General features: G+C 37.0%; 1 protein-coding gene and 1 long non-coding RNA gene across 4 annotated transcripts in view; one reads left to right on the top strand and one right to left on the bottom strand.

Moving 5' to 3' along the window:
- Window positions 1–524: 524 nt before the first annotated feature.
- The window catches only part of LOC106538570 (uncharacterized), a 73,464-nt gene continuing 49,071 nt past the window's right edge, over window positions 525–24,917 (bottom strand). For 2 of the 3 annotated variants that reach the window (XR_015698011.1, XR_015698012.1), the window contains 2 exons: window positions 5,874–5,993; window positions 525–2,145 (listed from right to left, as the gene is read on the bottom strand). This is a non-coding gene — a long non-coding RNA (uncharacterized LOC106538570). Of the gene's footprint in view, window positions 2,146–5,873; window positions 5,994–17,980; window positions 18,070–24,917 lie in introns of those variants that run through there. The other variant, XR_001312740.2, reaches the window with a different exon arrangement.
- The window catches only part of AGTR1 (angiotensin II receptor type 1), a 37,039-nt gene continuing 30,315 nt past the window's right edge, over window positions 18,194–24,917 (top strand). The window contains exon 1 of the mRNA XM_014053097.2: window positions 18,194–18,481. The gene's annotated coding sequence lies outside the window, so the exon portion shown is untranslated. The remainder of the gene's footprint in view (window positions 18,482–24,917) is intronic.

Raw genomic sequence — 24,917 nt, 5'->3', positions numbered from 1 at the left:
GTTTGAAATACTGCTTCATTACTTTATTGATTAAATACATATCTACTTTGCTGCAGTTTACACAATCTATCAAAAATAAAAATCTACCCAATTACAACCATAATAGAGTAGGATCATTGTCAAAAGCATCAAAAGCAAATAAACAGTCCACAACAAGAAAGATAAGTGTAATCAGTGAAAAATAAGGAAAAGAACAAGATGACATCAGTTAGAAACATAAGAAAAGCCCTCAAGATAATTTCACTCTTTAACATAAGTATATCTAATAAACAGAAGGACAGGGGTTAGCTCTACCGCCATTGGGATGTAGTTATAATTCTTCCGAACCTTTCAGTAATGTGATACTATAAGTATTTCCCCCCTAAAAGTATCCTAGCCTTCCCCGATTGGAGAAGGTAATTCTGTAGATACCCTGGAAAAATGGCAAAAATACTAAGGTGATGGATTCCCATACAGTAATCTAGATTCTGACCATGATAAGCTCCTCCTCCCCTATTTTATTGCCCATGCCCTGCCCACCCCCCAAAAATGCATTGTTTCTTAGGAGTTACTATATATTCTCATAGCAGTGTCAGAGTTTCAGGATAACTAAGTGAAGATCAATTGATAGTAAAGATTATTTCACTTCATGAGGTGAATATATTAAATGAATTTAAAGATAACTAACTTGCTTGTTTTGCATTTTGCTTTGTTTGAATGTCACATACTAGTTGACCAGATTTCAAAGTTAAAAAAAAGACAATATACTGTGTGTCTTTTAGTCAATCTTAACTCCTAGCTTGGACAAATTCCTGCAGGTATTTTTGGCAACATTTTTGGAAATGATTTGTCCTTGCCTTCTTCCTCCTAGAGATTGAGAAAAAGAGACTGTCCCACATCACCCAGCTGGCTTTATGCCTAAAGCAGGACTAGAACTCACTCTCTCCCAGTTTCTACCCTCATGCCTTTAACTACTACATAAAATTGTCTCTCTATAAAACTGGTATTATTAATTAATACCAGGCACAATTTAACTGGGTTGCAAAAATGTTAATGATCATTATATGATAGCAACAGACACATTAATAAGGTAGGTCTTTCCTCTAATCTAGTGGCCAACTGGAGTTTTGTAATCCCAAATACTATTCCTATATACAATGAACTATGATCCATATTATGACTTGTTTGAGCCTGCTAATATTACTACTATCAGCCATCTGGGGATCTTGAAATCTGGAAAATGTTCCTGATATGGGAGTATGCGTAAAATGTCTCTTCAAAAGCTGTCTGGTTACCTTGTCATGTAAAGTTATGAGTATATACTAAATGCATATGATGGTATGTATCATTTAAGGTAATTTATACCAACATAGCTTAGTTGCTTTAAGATTCATTGGTAAAAAAAAATTACACACAGAAAGGGCAGCATGTCCTGCTAAGACCATGATGCTTTGTAATAAAGAGATAAGAGAAGTTGCAAAATTGCAAGGCATGGTGATAACACAAGCATTTGTGGGGCGGGAGGAATCAATTGTCTGCTTTGATAACTCTGCTACATTTTCTAATTTCTACTGTATCTTGACAAAAACAATGGCCATACTGGGTGTTTTACTATTGGCACAGAATAGGATATAATCACATTTGTGTTATATTTCTGTGGAAATTTCCAGAGCCTGCTCATCTCTAAGAAATATTGTTGGAAACACTGGCTGGAAAAATGTACTTAGGATATTTATAGCCAGTACCCAGCCCATAGGCAGTGAATGTGAATTTTAAATATGCATTCTCTTGGACAGATAAACACTCTTCTTAGATAAGAGGCAGTTCTAACAATAGAACTAATGTGCCATGTGGAATAAGTCTCCATGTAGCCCAACAAAGAACAAAAGCCTTAGCCATTCCTCTGGGAAAATGTGGCTTAAGAAAAAATGATTGATTATTGATTATATGCCATCAGGTCATTGTCAAATTATAACAACAATATAGATGGATTTTCTCCATGATGATCTGTCCTTAATCTGTTATTTCAAATCTTCCAAATGTGCACTTATCCCCCATTATAGCTGAATCTATCTATTTTGCTGCTGTTCTTGTCCTCTTTTTCTCTTATGCTTCAGCATTTCCAGATTTAGACCTTTCTCAAGAGAGCTGGATCTTCATATAATTCTGAAAGAGAATAATTTGAGTTTGGTCAGTTGTGTCTCAAGTGGGTTTTCTTGAGAGTTGATTTATTCAATAATCCATTTCTTTGGTATTCCCAGGAGTCTTCTCCAACACAAAAGTTCAACAGTGTCAATACACTTCCTATTCTACTTAGTATAAAATCCATACAGTTAGGATAATATTAGTCTTAAAGTAAAAGAATTTCAGAATATATATAAAAGGAATGAAGCAAGCAATGAACCAGAAGACTAATCACACTAAAGAAATGTCCCAAGAAAAGTGAAACAAGTCACTCATGTGAAGACTTGAAAAAAGTTGTGAAAAGGGAGAGATACTTCCTTCCTATTACAGTATAAATGATATTCCATAATGACTTGCATGTGAACAAGTACAGTATTCTTGCTGCCTGATCTACTCCCTATGCTTTAGAAAAGCTAACCATGCCAGATTGTGTAACCTATTTTTACTACACAATTTGTTACGTTTTTGTAAAAGAATAACATTTAGGATTTCTAGTGCTCCCAAGATGTTCCGAAGTAGTATGTATACAGCTGGTGATAATTTGAATTTTCAGGGTTAATTTAGCCTCTCCAAAGACTTTCGAAAGTTCTGCAAGCTGAAAAGCTGCAGATTGAAAACTAAACACAAAAAATGCCCCCATCACTAAAAAAAAAAAAAAAAGCATTTACAATAGTGTTATTGCAAAAATTAACATGGAGTAAGTCCTCATTGAAAGAAAGTTGAAGTATTTTAGGAATTAATTCCCTCTACCCCCACCATCTGTTTTTGATTTAAAGACATTCAAGGCTATGGTGCAATGCTTTGGAATATTTGTAGTACATCCTGCACCCTTTAAATGAACTGCTTAGAGTAACTGTATTGAGCAACAAGAACTATTTGGCAATGGGATAAAGATGACACTTCCATGGAGTAGAATAATTCTCAATGAAAATTCTGATATTGACACTCTTTATGAGTGTGGTATTGTCAGTTCTGACAGAAACACTTATAAAGGAGTTAAAATACATTCCTATTCAGAAAAGATTGCCAAATCTAATAGAACATTTGTAAATCCACAAACAAGTTCAAATTGGATAGTGTAGCAAAATGATCACTTTTTTCAGCTTCCTGTTATTGCACCTAAGATGCTACAAAAAATACAGAGGAGGATTTGCTGGCCATTATTGAGTCAAAGGCTCTTTTTTCTTAGATAGGTTTATTAGATTTTTATTATATATTTAAAATTAAAAATAAATATTAAATATATTTATAAATATATAAATATTTATTCTATTATTATTATTATTATACAATTGTATCACAGCGGCCAGTTGTTTCGCCGGATTTGGCATTGGTTACTAGTCGGGCCCCACCCAGGGGCCTAGGACGTCGTAACATATTTTCTTAATATACGTGCAGATCCAAGCAGTGCAGCTTTTTGCATTTGACTGATGGTGATTTTGTCAATTTTTAACTGTTTTAAATGTAATTCCAGTGCTTTTGGAATAGCACCCAGTGTGCCAATTACCACTGGAATTACCACTGCTGGTTTGTGCCATAGTCGTTGAATTTCGATTTTTAAGTCCTGGTATCTTGCGATTTTTTCATGTTCCTTCTCGGCGACCCTGCTATCACCTGGTATTGCGATGTCTATGATTGTGACCTTATTTTTCTCAACCAGTGTGATGTCTGGTGTATTATGCGCCAGTATTTTGTCGGTTTGTATACGGAAATCCCACAAGATCTTGACCATCTGATTTTCGGTGACTTTTTCAGGCTGATGTTCCCACCAGTTTGTTGCTGTTTTAATATTATAATTTTTGCACAAATTCCAATGGATCATTTGTGCTACTGAATTGTGCCGCAATTTATAATCAGTCTGCGCGATTTTTTTACAGCAGCTGAGTATGTGATCAACAGTTTCGTCAGCTTCTTTGCAAAGTCTGCATTTGGCATCATCAGAGGATTTTTCGATTTTGGCCTTAATGGCATTTGTGCGGATAGCTTGTTCTTGCGCAGCCAGGATTAGTGACTCTGTTTCTTTCTTTAATTTATTCTATTATTATTATTATTATTATTATTATTATTATTATTATTATTATTATTATTATTATATGAGGGGGAGAAACAGCTAACCATATTAAATCAAACACAGCCCACAATAATCTCCAGGTGCTATTAAGAAAATGAATATGTTTAACATTTTCTTTGTGTCCTGTGCTAAGCATATTGAGCTACAAGCTTAGTCTACAGTTCTTGATCCGCAGCTTAACATTGCTTAAAGTATATTTCTATATTTCTAATTTTTACAGTAAATTTCTAATTTTTACAATATATTTCTAATTTTTACAGTTTATCACTCAGAGGAGATATAGTAAAGTGTGATTCTAATATATGGATAGAAAAAGAGCAAAATGGTGAATCCAAGGCAGAGTTCCCCAATCTTTCTGGCCTTGTGGACCAATGGTGATTGGGGAGAGAAGATGGATCTACACAAGTGCCCAGCAACCGCACATGCACGCAGCTCCATCTGCTCAAATGGAGCACACATGCACGTTTACCCGCTGCTCATGCATGTTGGGATGTCCATGTGTGCAGAGTCACCATTATGTCTGCAGCCCAGCTGCAAACACCTAACGACCCACTAGTGGGACATGACCCAAAGGTTGGGAACCCCTGTTGCAAGGCATATCATAATCACCTTATCAAAAGTTCCAAGAATAGGGCCCATGCCTATTGCCACATATAGCACATTTTCTGACACATATTTCAAGCAATATTTGGTTGCCCTGCAAGTGAACCATGACCTATTTGATATCTGTGCCAGATTTGCCCTAATCTTTTTATGACTTTACCAACACATACCATTGCCAGCCACCTTTGAATTTAAAACTTTGGATTGATGATAACTGTAAAAGCAATTATCTACGGATAGAAGACAATATATTTAGATGCAAGAAGAACTAATATAATAATATATTAATGTCCATATGCTTTATTTAGTTTTCAAAAATATCTTATCATCTCTTAGTTTGGGGATATAATTTGGAATTACTGGTTAAGCAATGTAATCTTCATCAGTTACTATTTTGTATATTTTTACATCTCCACAAATTTTACATGATTCTATTTTATAAAATACAACCCAAATGCTTATAGTTTTTCTAATTCTTTAATGAATCAAGAGAGGTAATCAAGATGACTGTTCAGGAGTGGAATTCTACCAGTTTGGCCTGGTTCGGGAGAATCAGTAGCTCCAAAGATCAGCTGAGAGCAAACCAGTTGGCTCCAACCTTCAGGTAGCCCGCTCACCCGCCCATGGGCTATACTCACTTATATTTCCTTGTTTTTTAGCCCAGCTGATAGGTGGATGGATTGCCATGCCTCAGCTGTTTTCTTGTGAAGTGTGCATGTGCACGCATGAAGCAAGCCAGTTGTTAAACCAGTAGGATCCCACCCCTGTGACTGTTGATTATTGAACAATGTATATATTTTAATCAGATATTTCTATTATTCATTATGTTTATCCAGCTTCCCTTTCACGTCCTTTTGTTATTGACAAGTGTGCATACAGCAAGCCTATCTTGGCAAAAATAGGAATATAAATAACTCAGCATGGATTAAGAAACAGATGGTCTGTTTCAAATTCTTGGTCTAAAAGAAAACTAAAGAACAACTTGACTAATAGAGATTTAATTAAATATGACTACTTATTTAGTAAAATTACTCACGGACAAGGAGATCTGGATTAAAGAACTGGTAGATGGAAAGGGCCTACAATGCATTTTCTCCACGCCATTTCGCTGTTTCCATTCTTCTCTCCATCTCCATTGTGCTATATCAATGTGAATCTTGAATTGAACAAGAAACAACAGCTGAGGGAGATGTAATAGAAAAATGACCATCAGGGGAAAGCATTAAGAGCACACACTGTTCTCTCCTTCCTTGGCGACATTTTGGCTCTAAATTACTCCTCTTGAAACAGAAGCATATGCCAAGAATTCTCTTACATATTTTATTGGATAACATTCAGTTTAAGTTTTCGCACCACAGAAAAGATATACATATAATGTCATACACATATTAAAAGGTACTTTGAAATGAGCTTTAAAATAATCTTTTAAAAAATATGATAATTTCAGTTATCTTTAAAGTCCTTATAATAAGCTTTGTAAGAAATAGTCAAAAATGTATCTAAAGTAATGAAAAAATTCTTCAGTTTGCTCCTACATTATGCAAATTTTACTTTGTGGGAGAGTCAATTCTATTTTTGCAGTTTACTTATTTTTCTTACATTATGTCATAGCGTGAAATGTTTATAAATAAAGCATTATTGTTATTAGGGGCGATTTATCCTGTTAGTTTGCACTCAGATTGAGATAATACAATAAACATTGGAATGATTAACACATGTAGTTACTTGCATCTCTAAGTGATTTATTTCCATATTTACCTCCCTCATTCACAACAGCTTCAAAATGGCTTATGGAAGTAGAGGTATAAAAAATATTTTAAAAACTAGAACACAAACAAAAACATGAATTAAAAATAAAATAGCATATCAAACAGTTAAAAGAGATTTCTCATGCTAAACTCCAAGAAGATGACATCCATCCACCCCTAGGCTAAAAGTAAAGTCACCATATATGGAAGCTACAAGAGAAATATAATATCTCCAATTCTCCATTCTCCAATTTAAAAAGTATAAACTAAAGAGAAGTATGTCTGAACATCTTAAACTTGCACCTTGTAAATGCATGATTCATACACCTAATTAAGGCAGGCATAGCAAAGATCCTGGGGCGGGGGGGGGGGGGGGAAACTATGTCTATTATTTTAAAATACTTTGCTCTTGAGAAAGTGTTCTTTATAGCCTTTTCAGGCCTCAGATATCCATATACAAATTTCTGCAATAATATGCCTTCTCTCAAAACTAAAGATATCTGAAATCTTCTGAAATCACCACATCTTATGAAATTTCAAAGTTTTTAGCCCTGAAATATTAATGAAGTTTCATGCGAAAAGGTCCAAATCTTGTAAGATTTGATCATTATTCCATCTTCTGTATCCTGGGGTGACCCTTTGCAATATAACAGGTCTTCAGGTACTTGATGAGGGTTGTCCTTTCATCCTTAGGACTTTGTTTTCACTTTCCTGATTATCAGTGGTGCTCTATTTCATATTCTTTCTTGGTTTGACTACTTTTTTAAAACATCATGCCCAGAACAGACCCAATATTCAAGGTGAGATATAACAAAAGAAGAATTAGGTTAACTACTATTTTTTTTAAAAAATAGTATTCCATGCAGGACTTCCATATCCTCTTAGAGATATCCATCTTACTGAGGTATGTTCTTCAACTTTATTTTGACATTTCCATGTTTTATACTGTAGAATAAAACTGTAGGAGCAGAACAAATGGATCTTGGCCCCTAGTAGCTAATTATCTTAACTTTAACAAAAAGGAAAAAGAAGGGAAAGAAGAACAAAAGAAGTAAGCAAGTTATGGGAAGCAATATAGCAATACTACTTCAAATTATATACCTCTCCATAACGCTTTATAACATTCTCTGAGCGTCTTGCAATGTCAGCGTATTGCCCTCAATAATCTGGGTCCCCATTTTATTGACTTTGGAAGGATCGAAGGTTTGAGTCAATCAGGATCAAACTCCTGGCTATGGGCAGAGTTAGCATGCAATACTTCATTCTAAAAAGGGACGTTAAATAAAAGGGACATTAAATAAAAGGGATATTAAATAAAAGGGACGCGATATCTCAGGGCCTAAGACAATGAGCTTGTCGATCAGAAAGGTCGGCAGTTTGATGATTCGAATCCCTAGTGCCATGTAACGGATTGAGCTCCTGTTACTTGTCCCAGCTTCTGCCAATCTAGCAGTTCTAAAACATATAAAAATGCAAGTAGAAAAATAGAGACCACCTTTGGTGGGAAGGTAACAGTGCTCCATGCACCTTTGGCATTTAGTCATGCCAGCTCCATGACCACGGAGACATCTTCAGCCAGCGCTGGCTCTTCGGCTTTGAACCGGAGATGAACACTGTCCCTTAGAGTCAGGAATGACTAGCACATATGTGGGAGGGAAACCTTTACCTTACCATTATTGCATTCTAACCACTTCACCCACATGACAGAGTGTGGTGAAAGAAATCACAAGATGGACACACAATGATGTGATTTGGTGCTTTTCTGTGCATTGTGACCTATATTAACTTTTTTTTAAACTGTAGTCGGCAGCCATCCATTTCTAATATTAAAAAAAATTAAACAAGAAATACGCTATGTTGCCAAAAGTATTTGCTCACAACTGATTCTGATTATGTAGATGGGTGAGTGAATACTTTTGGCAATATAGTGTATCTCATATATTTTTTAACGTATCTATATTTGGTGATTTGCTGAGGTGGTACCATTGTTATTAATATATGTTGCTATCTTCCTCTCTTTTAATTGTAATATGAGTATTTCAATTTATTTTTTAGATTACTGTTTTATATATTTTTAATGTACACTGCCCAGAATCACTTTTGTGAGAAGGGCAGACATATAAACATGATGACTGAATCAATGCAACAATCAGAGACTGAATCAATGAATATTTCTATGCATCTTTGTGTTTGTATATACACTGCATGAGAAAACCCACTGAAAATTTGAGAAGAACCTTGCTGAATCTGACCAAGGCTCTTCAAGGCAGCCCTCCATCTCACATAGTAACCACTAGATGCTTCTAGGAAGCTCACAAGTAGCAAGCAGATCAGGACATATGCCAATGTACCACTGAATATAAAGAAACCCATTATTGCAAATTACACATTCCAAATTTAAAGTGAGGAAATACACAAAAAGTTATATAAAGAAACAACTGGCCATCAAAGAACAGTCTCATTTCTTACGATCTAAAATGTTGGTAATAAAAACTTAACTGTACATTGTTCCTTATCAGTTTGATAAGAGGACATTAAGAGTTACTGAAAGAAACACATTCACTTTGAAAAATCTATGTGTATGATTATCAATGTTTCAATAAGCAATTCGACAAAAAGAGCAGATTAGAGATAGAATGTCAGTCACTCCATTTTCTCCAACAGACTTTCATATAGTATTAGTTTAGCCCAGTCTTATTACAAATAATGGATGCCCTGTTTAATTCAGCCTCAACAGAAAAATAACAGAGTGAACCAGACCAACCACAGTGAGGTGCAAGGAAACAATTACAGCAATTATTCCTATCTTCAGGATGTGATAAAATAAAGGTTGAAGAAATTGTCAACAACTCTGCATAGTACGAATACTGAGGAAAATACTTTAAACAAAATCACTCCAGAATAAAATATAAGAGAACATATTAATTAAAACAATGCAAGTGTACTTCAGAAATATATATATTCCTGCTGAAGTATTCCAGCTGAAGCTGAGCATATCCAATTGACTGCAGTGGCAGAATTAAAAATTAAATGTCTAATTCATTCTTATTCAAATAAATGTAATGTATAAATTCTTAACATTATTCACAAAGTCCCCCTTCATGTCTTTTGATGAAAGTTTTGGTATTGTGGTTCTTAACAAAGAGTAATACCTGTCTGAAAAAGCTGCTTAGCTTTCTTTATGCCAAGTTACCAAGGCATCTAAGAACAGTAACAGAACATGTGGTTTATATTAAAGAGAGGCCAGACTTGGGAATAAGGATTTCTTCCAGTGTTGACCACTGAATATGATCACAGCAGACTAGATGGACAAATAGTGTTTCCTGGTACAGAACAGCTTCCTATATTCTTAAAATAAATGCAAAAGAATGATGATTTAAGAGGGTTTGCCCTTTGGCTCACCCATAGTCCTAATAAAATGCATAGAGATCCTGTCTTAATTTGTGCATACAAAAATCCTTATGTTCATATTATTCTAGAGCCACATACAGATATGTAAGGTCTTTAAAACCTATCCTGATAATTTTCTAGGTCAGTATTATTCATATAGTTCATAAATGAACTACAAATCAGACAGCTACAATTTAATCTAGGATGCTACATTAACCCATATAAACTTGGGGAGTTAATGGTCCAATGTGTTGGGCATATCTAGGAAACGGCTTTCATTCCATGAATCATGGTTAAATTCATATGAATAAACATTCATATGAACATGATCTCTGGGTCATTGTGAAAAATGTGTCTATGACTTTAGATTCAGCTGTGATTTTTTTAAAAGAAAAGGAAAGCATTATAAGCCAATATTCAAAACAACCATGGCGTATTATGGTTGCATAGTATTTCCATGCTATATAGTAATATAGTATTTTCATTTCACACATAAAAAAAATTAAAGCTGAATGAAGGTCAGACAGTGAGTCTGGAGATGATTTAAGATTGAGCACTTTAGGCCAAACCTATGGACATTTTGTTTACCACACAGATTGTTACCTGGTTAAATTTAAAATATTTAAAAAGCAGTTGGAGGCGGAGAAATCTAGACTCAAATTCTAGTAAGAATATTTAAGGTCATGTTATACCGTGATTATGGAGCATAAAAGGAAAGGAGCAACATTAGAAAGAACATTATCACTTTTCTCCTTACCAGAATTACTATTATTCTTTTTAAATATTTCTTACAATTTAGAAGGAAACATGCAGAAACATCATTGCTTAGCCATGATACTCAGTGTTACTAATATGTCAGGTTTCCGTTTCTAAAAATATTTTCTTATACCAAATGCGATTTTTCATTCTTTTTTTTTTAATGAGGGGTTGGGTGAGAATCCATATCCTTGTTTTAAAAAATGAGTAACACTTAAATTTCCAAGAGTTTGGGAAGGCATTATTTTCTTCACAATACTAATATCCAGTATCAGTTTGATTTTTGCCCATATAAAGTTAATCTTTAAGCATACACAGAATGTATTGCATAACCAAGATTTGTTCCATAGTTACACTTATTTCACTAAGGGCACAGGTGCTCTGTAGAGAGAATAGCAGTTAGCAGTTAGACTTATATACCGCTTCATAGGGCTTTCAGCCCTCTCTAAGCGGTTTACAGAGTCAGCATATTGCCCCCAACAACAATCCGGGTCCTCATTTTACCCACCTTGGAAGGATGGAAGGCTGAGTCAACCCTGAGCCGGTGAGATTTGAACAGCCAAACTGCAGAACTGCAGTCAGCTGAAGTAGCCTGCAGTGCTGCATTTAACCACTGTGCCACCTCGGCTCTTTTAATTAATGAAAGAAACAACTGCTAGTCCCAAACCACATATGATCACACTTATTGTGAGTGAATATTAACCATTTTTGCTTTAGAGTAATCTATAAATTTCAAAATTTGAACAAATTATGTCTTAAATATTTTCCAAATTTTGTTTTAATATTTTAAAATCCACACCATCATTTACAGAGCATCTGTGATTTTTCACTATATATTTGACTTGAAGAATGTCTGGATAGTCCCATGATTTACATAAATTATCCAAAGGGATTTTCTTGATCAGTAGAAACTCTTATTTTCATTATCTAACATTATATGGTGACTTTCAGTACGTCTCCCTTAACACATGTTCCATCAAGAAAATCTGAATTATTCCTCCTCAAAACACAAAATGTCAAATTCTGTCCAGATAATATTTTGAATTTATATTCTTGTCTGCTTGCTTGAAACATGGAGATGACTGATAGCTATCATGCCAAAACCAATATATAAAGTCATAGAATAATATTATATTTAACCAAAGGAATTCACTGCTACCAGAAAATAAGAAGAGAAAAATATAAGCTCAGGAAAATCCCTGTCCATCCTGTCAACTTCATCTGAAATCAGTCCTAAAATTATTCACTCCCTTAGATGTTCCATTTATAACCTACTAAAGGTGTAAGCATGTGTTTTTATACAAAATTAATTAACCCACCATCTGCATGAGATTACTTATACACAAGTCATTCTCTCATATACATATCAGTACCCCTCCGTCCTTCAGCAAAGGAGATGAAGGAAAGTGAGATAAGAAAAAGGGTGGGTAGAGGTGAAAGAAAGAAGAAGCTACACTGGATGAAAATGAGGCATAAAAATAGCAAAGCAGATTTGAAATAAAACAAAAGAGAGTCCAGTTTAGATGTTATACAAAAGATTAGCTTTAGAAGGTAAGTTGCTAACAACAACCATCTGCTAATCTTTCAAGGTAGTCATGCTTTTTAGCAGCAATGATTCCAGCCATTTGAACTGCCTCACATTTCCTTGTTTTTACCAGCTCGTTTCTTCTAGACATTGGATATCTAACTTCCTATTTATTTATTTATTTATTTATTTATTTATTCATTCATTCATTCATTCATTCATTCATTCAGTTAATTTATGTAGCCATTCTATTCACATCCACTGATAATTATTACTTTTTATCAGATAAAAGAAGTAAAAACATTGCACAAGACGTGGATTAACTACTCAAAATTACAGAGAGATCCATTGTTGAAAACCTAGAACAAGATGACAAACATGGAAAGAGTCAGATACTGAGGAGTGCAGGATCTAGAAGACCAACAACTGAATTCGGAGGCAGAAAGATCTGATTCAGAAGGCCATACTCTATTCAAAGAGCTTCCTTCCACTGCTCTTTTGTTCAACAGACACAAATTCAAGAGAACTCCCAATTAATTGTGCCTCATATTGTTTGGGTTTGAATTGTCTGCCTGAGACAGTAAATTGTCTTAGCCAGAAACCATTTTTTGCATTGCATTGGAAACCAGCTCAATATAAACCCAACTACTCTCCTCCACTTCAAACAGCACTTAAAATTGATAACAATATGTTACAGATCCACTGGTAGTGTTGAATTGGAATTAACAGCTACAGTTAATCTCAAAGATGCTTTTTCAAAAGACAACTGGACTCTCTTTGTTTTTCCTTGAAGACGGTTCACTTCTCATCCAAGAAGTTCTGGAGAACTGCAGATTCTTGGATGAGAAGTGAAAAACATTTCAAGGAAAAACAAAGACAACCATGACCTGCATGGCTGAGAATCTCCATAGACATTCAGCTACAGTTAGGAATAGATAAACCATCTGACAAAAGCTCTCCCACAGTTTAATGACAGGCAAAAATTCCAGACATGCAGATTTTGATACATCTTCCTTTTTCCTCTACTTTTACATGCACCCAACATAACTTTAGTCAGAAAGTGCTGATCATGCAGAGACAATAAAGAAAAAGAATGTTGGCACATTCCTTTTTCGTATCAGTCATATTGCTAGCAAGAAACTCAACCACATCTGCAGCTTTGGATAAACCTTTTCACTTTTAATAAATACAAATTACTATTGTACAGAGCTAGTTAAATTGTTAGAAAGATGAACCTTATAGTATTGACATATTTTAAAGAAGAGGAAGGTCTTTTTGTATAGTGCAAATCCAATTAGTATCTCTTTGTATGATGCTAGTTAAAATAAATGTTTTTTAACACATTTGAATATTACACCAGCTTTATATTGCATAGTGCACAAACAAGACAATTCTGCTTTCTAAAATCCATTCTGTGAAAAGATATTTTTAATTTAGCCCAGTTTTCTGGAGGATCATAATGTTAGCTTTGAAGAATAGAGTAATGGTGCTTTAAATTGATAGGTAGAATCTGAACAAAATCAGGTCTACAATACCTATAGTTATGACTTGAAGAAGTGTGTATACTGTTGAGGTGACCAGTCCTCTCCTAATGCTCTTTGGAAGTCATTCTGAATGCCTTTGAATTTCTGACTTGATAAACAGATGTGCAAGCACACAACTGCCAGACTGTTCTCCATTGAATATACATGAACAGCTGCTGAGAAACATATGTCACTCCTGTTTCAAAATTAAGAGGAAGCTGAAAAGGTGCACTTGCAAGTGCATAATAGCAGCCATCTATCATCTCCGCAACCACCACCACGATCATAATTATTAAGTTTAGAAATAATGTAAGTGTTCATTAAAGAAACTTTAATTTAGCCTCAAATGGGGACCAATCAGATGTCTTTTAAGTCTCCCTCTCCCTCTCCCCCCCACTCTCTCTCTTTCTCTCCCTCCTCCCACCGCCCACCCCATATATCTTCCCCTTATGGATTGAAATAGAAAAGAGCAGTGGTTTGCATGTCGAAGCTTGTGTCTACATTTTGGCATCATTACAATCAGGATCACCTATGATTAGAAACACCAATGATACCGAGAAAACATCTGAAAGTGTTTTTTTTAAATTATATGATCTGTTCCAGAAGCAACATCTGTATAACATTGACTGAAGGTTTACAAATAGCTTTCACATTACTGAGTTTTCAAGTACCAATCAAAATTTTGAAAATGTAAAAGATAGATGGAGAAGTGGGAAAGACAAGATTGATGTTCAAACCATGTCATAGCATGTTATGATTTTAATATTCCAGTAGTATTCTCAATATAGACTCTGGGATTTCCCATAAGATTCTTATTGTTGTTATTTTAATGCAACTCTGTATTTTCCTACAGTATTTTCTCTTCGTATTTCGTTTACACATTATAGCAGAAATAGAAATAGTTCTCCATCCAGCCTGTCATTGCCTGGTTGAGCTGAAAATGCTGCAAGGACACGTTTCTCTCCATTTATACATAACTATTACATGTACTCATTTTTCATACTCCAGGGTCCAATGGTATTGTTTCTTAACTCCCACATTCCCAGAAATCCCCTGCCTTTTTTAGAATATAATTCTTTATTTAAAATTATCTTTTTCTTCCTTCCTTTAGATTTTTTTCAATGCATCCATCTGTGAACTATCCAATTACTGTGAACCCTGTGCTCTGCTTTCCAGTCACATTGCCAACTTTTCAGCCCTATTTGCTGTTACAAGGATTTCAATAGAGGTTGTGCATTTTTGTCATATTTTTGTCAATTTCCAGAAGGCGACTATCTTCTCACGCTGGGCTTTTGATGGACCACAGCTGTTAAAGGCTGGTGTGCATTGGTAGCTCCTATTGTAGTTGGCCCTGAAGGCAGGCTGAAAGGCATTGCTTATTACCAGCAACCAGCTACTCTTTCTAGATGAAGACTGGCACATTGGGCATGATGTCAAGAGGAAAGTCTTTGGACAGATACTGTCAGGCCTGGAAGCCATCGTTTTCATTGGGCCTTCAGGCGTGCCACATTTATTGCTGTGGGAAACTGGGAGGGGGGATTATATGGAGTGGGGTAGAATAAAATAACATTCCTTTCTCAGAGGGTCAAAGATATCTTGCCTGTCACCTGGAGTAGCGTGACTGGGAGGCATCTCCAGTTGAGACGGTGTCTGATTGGACCATGTGATGGACAAGTGGGTGCTGGGCAGGGACTTGGACTTTCATTTGGGTGGGGAAAACCTGGAAACTTTCAAATTCTGGTTTTCCCAGATGTGCCAATATGACATTGCTAATAAAATGGAACTTTGCGGAAACTCAAGCCTCCAGAGTCTTCTTTCGTTAGCGGGTGTTACTTGGAACCCTGACAGATACATCTGCAACTCTAGAAGAAATTTTCAAGGCTACAGGCAGAGATGTGCAACTTTCTAGTAGAGGAAGCTTCCACTCATATTCTAATTCTCATGGTATTATATGTAGCGGAAGGAAGGGCAGCTGACAAAAGATTACAGATAGTCCTTGACCTACAACAGTTTATTTAGTGACTGTTTGAAGTTACAATGGCACTAAAAAAGTGATTGCTGACGGTTTTTTCACATTCATAACTGTGGCAGTCTCCCTGCAGTTACGTGATCAAAATTCAGATGCTTGGCAACTAAGTCATAATTATGACAGTTGCAGTGTCCCAGGGCCAAGCAATTGTTGTGGCTTTCTGACAAGCAAAGTCAATGGGGAAGCCAGATTCACTTAACAACCATGTCACTAACTTAACAACTACAATGATTCACTTAACCATTGTGGCAAGAGAGGTCCCTTACCAAATGTTTCACTTAGCAACAGAAATTTTGGGCTCCGTTGTGATGACTATCTGTACATTGTTGCTTCCCCCTTTCTGTGATAATAGCCAACAGCCCTCTATGAGGCTAGCATGTAGTGTTCAAATCAAGCAGTGCTTTAAACTGCCCAGATTGAACCCCAGAGTCTCTCGGTGTGCTTTTTTTAAAAACAAAAAATCCAAGCCAAGGGTAGGCGGCAGCAACAACAACCAGGTCACCCGATGCTGAACCCAAAATAAGAGGGCTGAGAAAGGAGGAATCAAAGTAAACAGAAAGTTCCAAAAGCTCCAAATATGGGTAATGTGTAGGGCACCTGGGGCTTTTCGTGTTTCACAGAAGCAATGAATAGTTGGTTCTGTGTGTCATTTGTCCTTTTTCCAAAAAGAGAATAAATATATATACACAGATATCCAAAACTTCTCTGGCATGAAAAGTTCCACTTGACTGTACAGACATGGGAACACCGAGGAGCAGAGAGAGTAGTAAAGGACCAGGGTGTACCATGGCAAGACCAATGGGAGAGATGAAAGAAGTGCCCTTTCATTCTTCCAAGGTGGGTAAAATGAGGACCCTGATTGTTGGGGGCAATATGCTAACTCTGTAAACCGCTTAGAGCAGGGGTGTCAAACTCAATTTGATTGAAGGCCACATCAGCGTTGTGTTTGATCTCGGGAGGTGGGTTGGGGGTAGCCAACTATACATCACTCGTGTCAGGGGTGCCTGTGGTGGGCTGAGAGCTCTGCCAGTGAAAATGGACTGTTTCCAGGGTGGCCCTGCGGGTCAGATCTAAGCACCCCACAGGCCGGATCCAGCCCATGAGCTTTGAGTTTGACACCCCTGGCTTAGAGAGACCTGTAAAGCACTATGAAGCGGTATATAAGTCTAAGTGCTATTGCTACCTTCCCAACACCCATCAAGGCAGGGTTCATTGCCTTCATACAGTGACTTGAAAAATGAAGGACAGAAACACCACTTTGCTGGGGAGCACAAAAACCTGTCTTATAAGATGATTCTGCAGTGGGATACTTGCAGACATTGGTGGATACCCAGGCTTTTAAAATGAAAGCTGAGGCATGCTTGCAGTAGAGCAAGGCACCATATGGCTTAGCTTAGGTTCAAATCCAAAATGAAATCCCTGCAAAGTGCAAACCAGAACTAAACTGACCAATGAAAAGAAATGTCCAGTTAAATTGTACGTTTTGCAGCCCGCTATGTGCATTTGATTTGAAGGCGATGCTGAGTGAGGGAAAGCAATCCGCTCTCCCCCAGGTCTTTTGGATACAGTGTCACTCACACATCTTTTTACATTGATTCCTGCCAACAGCACTGAAGGTGTTAATTTAAATCCCTGCCATCTAAAAGTTACAGAGTCCAGGTTTGAGAACTCTCCAGAAAACTTTTGAACACAGTATATATATTCCCATGTGAGGGGGATATCCCTTCCCACAAAACACATTGTTTATATGCATACAATGTAAGAATGGTGGAAATCAGTGAGGGGAGCTGTGTGTGAAATTCTCTGCAATTCACACACTCCCGGTGCAACGCCCAGACCATCCTGAGCTCTGCTTCAAGTAATTGCTCCCATGAGGACCCCCTAGAGGCCCCTGAAAATGTGAACAAGCTGTTCACTTTCTGGCGGGGAGGGCCTCTGGAAATGCGGGCACTTTATCAAAGGGGAAAGCGCTGCTTCCGTCAGACAAGCGCGGGGGGAAAAAACCCACCACCACTGAAACTTTAGTTTCCCCACCGGTCGAAAGAACGTAAAACTTTGCAAAGGACCCCCTTCAAACCGAAGGGAATCGTTGCTGACTTTATCTTCTTCTTCTTCTACGTCCTGAAGATGCAGGGAGAGGGGAAGCGGGGAGGGAAGCGCGCCGATGGCTACCTTGGCTTCAGGCGCTGAGAAGGCGAAGCGGAGGCACACGCGTGTCCGTCCACGCAGCGATTTCATGATCGGTGGACGGCGAGGGGGGGCGGGGAAGAGGACCGTGGAGGTTGGAAATGCAGGCGGAATCACGCGCTGGGAGGGGCGGCGGGGCGGGGGAAGAAAGGGAGATGGCCAGAAGGGGGTCTCCTAGGAGGGAATGGGGCGGGTGGAGTGAGCTGGATGGGAAACAAGCGGGCAACGTCCCTTGCTATAAATCCAGAACTAACACCGGACAGATCCAAGCCTCACGACACTCCCTACGAGTTACCCAGGGGACTGGGCTGAGCTGAGCCTCCGCCTTCTAGCAATAGTAGCACCGGCATGCTCAGAAGGCGAAGAGAAGGGCTCGTAGCGGACAGAGAGACCGAACTAAGGGAGAAGAGGGAAAGCGCCACCAATCCATAGGTGGACCACCGCGGTCACCTCTTCGCCCTGCGACACCCGCGCGGAGGCGCTCCTGTAAGTTTCTTTCCCCTCCACTCTTTTCAGCGCTATTTCAACTTTCTAAACACCCTTCGCCCATATCTGTAGAATCAGGTAAGGTGGAAAGATCTGAGTAGCTATGACTTGAGGAATACTGATGTTGCAACGCCGATGAATGAAGGCTACTCCTGCGAGGTGTAGATAATACTAGGTAGTAATACTAGGAGTTGGGCATTGTTATTCTTTCTCTTCAAGTTCTTTGCTTAAAAAATCAGACACTTGCAATCAAAATCCAGCAACTCATTTTCGGAATTTCATAGTACTTGGCTAAACCTGGGTGTTGTGTTGTGTTGTATCATAATTCTGGAATACTTAAAATCTAAAGAATTTGGAGATATTTAACTTGCTGCGATATTTAAAGATATTTATATTGTTTCTAGGATAAAGTATTCCTTTTGAGAGTTGTTATTATTTACATTGCTACTTCTTTTTCTGGTGAAGCCCAATACAAAATATATCTTTCAAGGTGCATATGTACATCATTATATAAGCACTTTTTGGGACGTTGTACACTCTGTTCAGAAAACTTTGAAAGTGGGATTGCATTAGTCAGTTCACAATAACAACTGGGCCCCTAAATGAAGAGAGCAGTGCTCTTCCAAGGCTAGCTTCCTGAAACAATGCCACATAAACAATGCTGTGTACAAATGCTAAAGGGTCTCTACCCTTCTGGCCTCATCACATGAATCCTCTTGTCTTTCTCCTCTTATCAGGACCTCCAAACCATCACTTAACAGTGCAGACTACCAGCCCATTACTGTACAAGGGGCAAATTTTCCAATTTATCACAACGTCCAATGGAAAAAGTTATATTCTTGCTTAGATCTTAAAAAATAAACAATTGAATTCACAGTCTGTTCTCTTCTGAACTTTGAAATTATGTCAAGCCAGTATTGTATCTTAACTATGGCTGTGTTTTTCTTGATTTTTCTCTCACAAGATGTTTATAAGGTACCGATTTCTAGGGCCCTCAGTGCAGTAACTCTGTGCATTGGCTCTTTGCAGTTAAACACTGTAGTCCGGGGAAAGCTCTTTCTATTTGGTTGGGTTGGTTAAAGTCCATTGAATTCAGTGGCATTTGAATAGCCAAACTATGTAGAGGATCACAGTCACATGTTCTGATTAGGAAACTCACTCCATTCTATGACCTTCTGTGCCTTCTCTCGTCCCCTGATTATTATCAAAGTCTGACGTAAATAAAAGTCCAGCATTTAACTAACAGGAATGTGTGTTTTAATGTACTTTACACTTGGAAAACTCCATGGTTTATTTTAGTTGCCCGTTACTACTCTTGATCTTCCAAACCTCTCTATTTTATCCGCATGTGGCTGCTTGGTATGTGTACCCTGTATTGTAGAACACATAAATAGTGGGTAAAGTGAGGAATAATTTCTTAACAATTCAATCTTGCTAGGAAGATTGGAATTGATAGTTTTAATAGTCATAATAATTGTAAAAATCTGTCATTTATTGCAAGTGTAGGTCAGAATTTAAAAATAGATACAATTCTGATTAAGAAAAACTGGGGATTATACTAATCTTGGGTTCCTCAATTTAGAAATGGCAATATTTGAGACCAGGTGGAAGAAAATTGTAAAACAATTCTATGTCCCAAACATCACCAGTATGGGGCCTATCTATGTGGACATTTCCATACAAAAGTAAAGAGTGAATCACGCTACATAAAGTCTGCCTAATACTGATTTTTTGCTATGTGTAAAGCAGCCAGAATAAACATTACATGATTTAGGATATATACAGATAAACATGTACGAAAGATTAGAAACCAACTCTGTCTGTCTCTACTTTTAAACTGAAATTAGTGCTATTACTTGAGTAGACTTGGGAATATTTGCTCCATGACCTTTGGTGTATAATTATGGAAGAGAAGAGAAGAAGAAGCACCAGACATTTGAAAAAGGGAGAAAAATGCTTGGGAAACATAGACAGAGAAAACGGTGGGAATTCTCCAAATGGGAATTCTCCAAATGGAATGTTGATCACGTTTTCATCTGTGGAAAGTATGTGTGTGAACATATAGGAATCTAGATAGGAAAAGGCTTGCATTTATTGCAAGGGGCAATACCAGAGACCCCTTAGCTTTCATACTATACAAAACAAACTTCTCACAAGAACAAAGGAACAGTTCTAGCATGTGAAGAACCAGCAGTGTACTACACCTGAGATACTGATGGAAAAGGAAATTGAATGAGAAATAATTGCAGTCAACCAGTTCTCACCACCTACAGTAAACAAATACAAAGTAAACTTGATTCCTTTTGATATTTTTTAAGGAATCATGATTTGGAGGAAGTAGGTGGCTCATAAACACAGTTTTGACATATTAACTGTTGTTTTTTAATCTAGTTATCTCCCATGTAGGATTTTCAAGGGTTTTCTTCCAAGACTATGGCTTTTAGCCTCACTAGCTTTGTTATTATCCTATAGTTATTGTTATTATCCTTGTATATAAATGTATTGTAATAGGATATTTTTTATCCATTGGTTTCTTCCCTCCCACCTGGTGAGACTATGGCAAAAATGAGGTTTCCTTTTATTGCCTTAGTGACTTCATAGCAAACATTTTTTGACCTGATAGGCCTATTTAAAATGAGAAGATATTTTTGCTTTTCTATCTTATTGCTGTGACTAAATGTTGCAATGTTTAAAGCTGTAGACCAAGAACCAATGCATTTGGGAAGGTGTTGAACTGGACTGGGGAGAGTTGAGTGCTACCCCATTCACAGTCATAAGAATAGATTTGAGGCAAGTTACTCATCTTTAGCTCAACCTATTTCCTCATAAAAAATTAGGTTACAGTGCTAATGATATCTAATGATCCTACTCTATTCTTAATCTACAGACATTATGTCTATAGACTTGGTTGACTGGGTGCTATAATCACTTCCAAAGGATGCCAGGGAAGGGGAGTTATGGTGTAACCCTTAAACTATCCTGTTGAACTATTTACAGTCATAGATAAAACTCAACTATCAGAATAAGTTTCTTTTACTCTTCCTGTTACTCAGAGCAAAAAAATGCACTGAAAAATTCTCGTGACCCAAACCCACATAGATTTATCTGGACATTAAAAATTCAGTAAATCAGAATAGTTAATGATGGGTTTCATAATGGGGAAGAGAAGATTAGCAGTAGAGCACATGTTTTATATATAAAACAGTAGTTTTATATAAACTTTGCAGTGCTCGGTAAGACCTCTGTTTAGGAATTGCTCCTGGTAAAGTACACAAATTTGAGTTAGTATCTGTATGATTTCATAAACTGGCTTCCTAAAGAACTATAGGGATGAGGTCAATGTCAGGCTTGACAGAAATAACATCAAGCCTTGTTGATTGATCAGGTAGAATACAATAACTGGAAAGTTCTTCCCCTAAGTTTTATGAAACTGATGCACATTTAGTAGTATTTTATTATCTCTTCAGACAATTTTGGTTACACAGCAGGCTTACCTCATATAAAAATCTTGCACTCCAAGATAGGTAGGTAGGTAGGTGATAGAGATAGAAATGATAGATGATAGATAGAGATAGAAAGAGATTTCCGTGCCTTTTAAATTGACTTTATACTGTGATTTTATACTGTTTTAGTTTGGTGGATTATTTTTCTTCACTGAGTTTTAGGCTGATTTATAATTGCAAAGTTCACTTCATTGCCCTGTGTTTAAAACTAGTGTGCAGATTTTATAGAGGCATTACTATGAATTTGTTTATCCTACAGCTCTTCCTGACAGCTGAGCTAAAGTGCTACCCACCTGTTCTTGAGTTTTTAGAAAACTATACTTGCTGTGTTCTATTGGCAATCCTACTCTGCCAGAGGCACAATGCCAGCAAATAGTGCTGCTTTTATTTAAGGTGTGGTGCAGATTAATGGCAGAAATTGGTGGGCTCCTAGCTATGTTACTTTTCAATGGCAAAATAACCATTAATTAACATGAGGTGCCGTTGGGGAAGAGACAAGATTTGAAGATGGCCAGACCAGCTCTTTTAGCTGTCTGTCACCATTCATTCTGGTTGGTGCAAGTGTTTTGGGTGAGTGCAATCAATGATGAGCTTCTAACTGAATTCCTATCAACAGGGCTGTTAGGAATCTGGACTATGGACTATGTTATTTGGATTATCCCTTAACTGAAAGACATTGATGACTGACTATCTTATCCATGTATGGCTTGGACTGTTTGATGGACTCTGATACCTCTATTTCCACGAAAGTAAAAGCCTATTTAAACTGCAGTGTCTATGTATGCTGGTTTGTGTGTTCTCCAACACAACTTTCACAATGCTTTTTTGACCGCACTTGCTCTCCCAACGGGGAGCTTACCTAACAAGGGCTTTATGCTATTCTAGAACAGGACTGAACTCAGGTCTAAAAGAGCCCTGAACATCAACTGCAAAACCATTTGCCATAGCAGAGATGCTTATTGGGGTCCTTTTAGATATATTAGTAAAATTCTGGAAGAGTTTTTTCCTACCATGTTCTCATGATGTTACAGTTATCTCATCTTCAGGTTTTCCTTTTTAGTGGGCAATAAGCTGTGCAGTTTTGCAATGAGCATAATCTAATGCGCTTCACAGATGATTTGATCACTGTTGAGTTCTAGTAAACTTTATAAGGGAGGATCTTTCTGGCAAATCTTTGTTCGAGCATTGACGCTGGGAAAAATTGCACTGGGAAGTTACATAAAGATGACCATCTTATTTCTTCCAGCTTTAACATACAGCCTCTCCCTCACTTTCACAGCCTCTCCCTCACTTTCACAGCACTTTCACTATTCACCCTCTATTCAAAGCAGAATGACCTTGGAGAATACTGTCCAGGATTATGGAATATGCCCTCAAAAGTGTCAATTTGGTCAGAAAGTGCCAGAACGATCCTTCCTTCCCTGTAAAGTTCACTAGATCTCAGCAGGGATCAAATAATCTTTGAAGTATGTTAGATTGCAAAACTGCACGGCATATTGGAATACCTGAAGATAAGATGATTTTAACATCATGTGAACATGGCAGGAAAAAAATTGTTGACCATGTCGATGTCAAGAGGTAAGTGGGCCCTTAATTTCAGCTATTTGCCCAGAGAATTGCAGAGAAAGAAAAAGGGAGAAGGAGAATGAAAATTATTTACTCTGCTTATGAGATTTGTAGTCCAGCACATCTGAAAAACATTCAGTTGAAAAAAACATGAGATGGCTGGATGAATAGACAGATGATAAGTCTTTACAATAGTTTTCTAACAGCCATAGTTTTTTGCTAAACCAGCAATATCCATAAAGTAAGACATAGCACAGAAAGTATTACTATTGGCAAAATGTATTTGTCAACATACAGCCTTGTTAATCTCCCACTGTCATCATAGCAATGTTAGAAACAAATCATAACTGTGTAGCTCTCAAGTGAATGTGTATAAGTCTCTTTGATTTGGGAAACAATATTGCTATGTATTACATTTAAAAACACAATTCTTGTTTTAGGTGTATATGTTGCATTGCTAGCCTCCTTGCACATTTTATAATTAGAACTCCTGTGAGATATTTCTCTGAAATGAACTATAAACATATGGGCTTCCTCTCTATAGCAGCAAAGAGTCAGAACTTTCTGTTTAGTTGCCATCAGGATGTTTGTAACCCAGATTAAATGATCTTATTTTAAACCTAGCATCATCACTTACAGGTTATTCTATTTTAAAAAAAATACCAATCACATATTCACTCTGCTTTAGCATATCTTAATTGAATTTGAATTATATTCTATTGCTGTCTACAATGCCACCAGACATATTGTGAAGTACTAGTTAATAGAATTAAAATAGTTACACGCATCAAACTTCAAAAATTCCTCAGCCTATTTTTCTTGCTACATTAAGGCAATACATTGGCTAAAGCAAAGGTGATGTCTGATAACACACAGTGGTACAAAACTAAGACATTGATCACACACTTTTCTTAATGGAATGTCCTGTTCTGTATTTTTGCTAAAATTCTCCTAATTTTGTGGAAAACATGACAACTCAAATAAATAAATCTGACAAATAACTTCCTGTGTCATCTGATCATCTTAGAAGGGATCTATCTATGTGCTGGTTAAGAGTTGACAAGAAATTGATGATATGTACCAATCAATCAGTCGAAGATCATGATAACAAGTGCTAATGGACATGAGATGTTTAAAATCAGCAGAGTGGGAATTTTAATTAGTTTGAGAATTTAGCTTCCTTGGATTAAAAATTGTTCACTTTGGCAATTCTGAAATTAAACACACAATAACTTTAGGCAATGGTTAACATGAATATGGTCTGGAGAAGCAGAGATACTGATATAAATATAAAACGCAGACTAGTGAGAACAATAGTCTTCCCTATAGTGAAGTATGGGTGTAAGAGTTGGCCACTAAGAATGGCT

Source organism: Thamnophis sirtalis, unplaced genomic scaffold, assembly GCF_051295495.1.
Source record: "Thamnophis sirtalis isolate CommonGarterSnake01/CBP01778 unplaced genomic scaffold, rThaSir2_p1.2 scaffold_11, whole genome shotgun sequence".
Classification (NCBI taxonomy): domain Eukaryota; kingdom Metazoa; phylum Chordata; class Lepidosauria; order Squamata; family Natricidae; genus Thamnophis; species Thamnophis sirtalis.
The sequence above is the reverse complement of the archived record's forward strand: the minus strand, read 5'-3'. Positions and strand labels throughout refer to the sequence as shown.